Source organism: Miscanthus floridulus, chromosome 2 (assembly GCF_019320115.1).
Source record: "Miscanthus floridulus cultivar M001 chromosome 2, ASM1932011v1, whole genome shotgun sequence".
NCBI classification, from domain to species: Eukaryota; Viridiplantae; Streptophyta; class Magnoliopsida; order Poales; family Poaceae; genus Miscanthus; species Miscanthus floridulus.
Window position 1 is genome coordinate 104,398,574 of NC_089581.1, and position 3,365 is coordinate 104,401,938.

Below are 3,365 nucleotides of genomic sequence, written 5' to 3' on the forward strand. Positions count from 1 at the left end.
GGTTCCACACATGGATAAACACATCTTTGCAAAGGCCTCTAAAGATGGTGTTTCTAGCCTTTGCATTCTATTTCTCATAATTGACCTCATCACCTTGAAGATGTGCGAGATCCCTAGGTTTTGGGAAGCCTTGAGAGGCGGTTCTACGAATTCCAACATCTAGAGCTTCTAAGTATGCCTCCATGTGGATTTTCCAATAAGGAAAATTATCTCCCTCAAAGATAGGAGGAGGACCATCCTCATGGGACATCTTTCTCTAGGTGGTTAAGCCTAATTACATGAGCACGAGGCTCTAATACCAATTAAAAGGATCAAGATGTCCAAGAGGGGGGGTCAATTGGGCTAATTCTAAAATTCTTTGCAATAATTAAACCCTACACTTAGCCCACTTCACCCCTTGTGCCTAGAATATGATTCTAACGATCTACCGCACAAAAGTTTAGCACCCTAAGTTCCAATCCTACTCTAGCATGGCAATTCTAAAAATATAAAGACAAGAATTGAATTGCTCAAAAGTAAATGCTCAAAGTAAAAAGAGGAGAAGGAATGCGATGATGTTTTCACTACAAAAAAAATCTAGGTTTATATGACAAACTAAAAATGTCATGGTAAATACAGGATTTGTCATAAAAAGAATCTTATGATGAAAAAGCAGCGTCATGCCAGTCGTCATATAACGACCGTCACAAATTGTACCTTATGATGATAATATGAAAAAACAGTCACAAAATGTGATGACCTTCTGTGACGGTTTTGTTTTGTTGTCATATATTACTGTCATTTAATGACGACTGTAACCGTCACATATTGCTTGGTCAACTTGTCACCTAATATGCCAACCGTCACAAATTGTATCCTAGGAACCCTGATTTAGACAACTTATTGTGATGATAGGACAGATTTTGTGACATTTACATTGTGATGAATGTGGCATTGCCATATGTATTAATTCAATGACAAATGTCATAGATGTTTTCAGCATTCTCATCACAGCTCATACATATCAGCCAAGCCATCATCCACACATTCCAAAGCATAAGGCAGAAGACACAATTGCTTACAAGTTCAGACATCACACTAGTTCCAAGTTTCATCACACAAGTTCAAACATACAAATAGATGCTTGCTTGGTTTGCTCAAGTGAGGCCTATTGAGCAAGAATCTATGCTTCCAACTGTTCCTGCTTTAGATGAAGGAAAATGTGAATCCTATTAGATGTGGACATAGCTGTTACTCAACCAAATTTAAAATCACTAAGTATTATAGAGCAACAAACTGAATCATCTATTACTTATGAACTGGTGGAAAACAATTTCATTGTCCAAATTTAAAATGGCTAAGTATTATAGAGCAACAAACCCAATCATCTATTACTTATTAATTATCATGTACAGGTTTAGTTAGAGAATAGTTAATAGCAGCCAATGCACATAAGCACTTAGATAACTTGGAGTTCAGAGAAATAAAAATAAGCAAGTCCAGGTTCAATACAGTAAGGACAAGTTTCATAAAAAAGCTTGTATTGTAACCATAAAGTTGCAATAGGGAAGGGGATATGATTCATAGTCTACCTTCTTTTCTTCATAGGCTTGATTTTAATGATGCCCTCAAAGAAACTTTCCTGACAACTTATTAGTCATCCTGCTCAATGATCAAAGAGATATGACAAGCATGAGGACTTATTGTAAGTAGTAAACTGACAAGAAAGTTTACTGCATGAGAACTTTGTAAGTTTACTGACAAGAAAATTAGGACCATTTTTAGGTAGCAAATTGAGTTATCAGTACTGATTCTAGGGCAGAGTAAAGCAGCAGATTAATGAGAGATATATCATGGCTTGCATTATCTAGTTCACTAAAAATGCATGACGGTTCCGTGTTCAACACTACATTCACTAAAAATAGGTCGAACTTGAGTTGGCACAATTAATTTGTTTTGAGGTACTCCATCAACACTAAAAATGTGGTTGCTTGTGCTGTTAGTAGGTTGCTGGATGATAATCATGCCAGGTTAGTAATAATAAGATAATGGAATGCAATTTTTAAAGTTCATACCACTACACCACAGCCCACTCAATCAAACATATTCTCCTCTGATTTCTTTTCTATAAAGAACATGACCTTTGTGCATCTCGGTCAGCACAAAGACAATGCATTATTTTTAAGAAAGTTTCCCATAGTTCCAAGGCTGACAGCATTTATAGTGCCACTGGAAAATGTAGTTGAAAACAAAAGCAACAAAATATAAACCGTATTAATGGATAGAAAATTACATAGTGTCCATTTCGCTTCAGTACAGTTAGGTTATAAGTTATATGGGTCACGTATACTGATTTAGAACAGTAAAAAATATCAAGATAAGCTTGACAACCTTGTAGCAGCTGTCATCTACTACAATCCTTCCTGTCTTTAGTAGTAATGGTCTCTTCAGCTGCTACAAAATAATTGTATGGACCGACTACTCCACAAAAGGTCTTGCAGGTTGCTGAAATGCAAGGCTAACACTATCAACGACACTATACCACCAAACTCAGGTTTAGAAATAGTTAACAAAACAAGACCAATCTATCAAGAGATGGCAATAATTAAGAACGACAAGCAACTTGCCTAGCAGATGTCACTTGCAGCATTGATCTAATCAGGGAGAGCTTGCATGTGCCTATGTGGCCTCCTAGGGGAGTTGCCGGGATGTCTGTCAGATATCCATTCACACTTGCATCAGATAGGGCAAACAGGATGAGGAGCAAGATCAATACATCATAGCTGCTTCGCAAACATTTGTATACTGTGATGAAGTTTCACCATAATATGCATGGCTTGTTAGATAACAAAAAACTCAGATACTCATGTCAAACATGTATCAACCTTTAAAGACAAGCAACGTGATAACGATCTAAAACATAATTTTTTTAGAGACCAAACATTTCATATTTTGGCAAATAGAAACATCATGTGTCAGACGCATTTCATCAAACATATAGTGTTGTACTACCGTTCCTGTCATGGGGGCTTCAACTGTATTTGGCATCTTGTCAGAAAAAAATCTGCATTTGGCAACAGACAAAACGATTATGCAGACTACTGAAAGTTATCTCCCAAGCAAGAATCGCAAGCAGGCAAAGGGATGTGGTGCTTGGAGCTGGAGGGACATTGCTTGGCTTTGAGGTTGATGCAGACCATCCCCTACCGACTAGAACGCTGGAGGACTGCCTCACCATGTCACGGATCTGGGATCCATAGCATCCTCACCACCGAGTGGATAGCCGAGGAGCATGAGCTGCTTCTGCTTCTGCTTCTCATGCCGTAAGCGGAGCAGAAGCCCAGCATCCTGTTCAACGGTACCAGCACCCCTACAAAAATAAGCGA

At 38.1% G+C, this 3,365-nt stretch overlaps 1 long non-coding RNA gene across 1 annotated transcript; it reads right to left on the reverse strand.

Annotated features, from left to right (window-relative positions):
• Nucleotides 1-863: 863 nt before the first annotated feature.
• LOC136539289 (uncharacterized) lies at nucleotides 864-3,000 on the reverse strand. The gene is made up of 3 exons (XR_010779630.1): nucleotides 2,371-3,000; nucleotides 1,572-1,641; nucleotides 864-1,180 (listed from the first exon to the last, which is right to left on the reverse strand). It is a non-coding gene; the product is annotated as an uncharacterized lncRNA (long non-coding RNA).
• Between the last annotated feature and the right edge of the window lie 365 nt (nucleotides 3,001-3,365).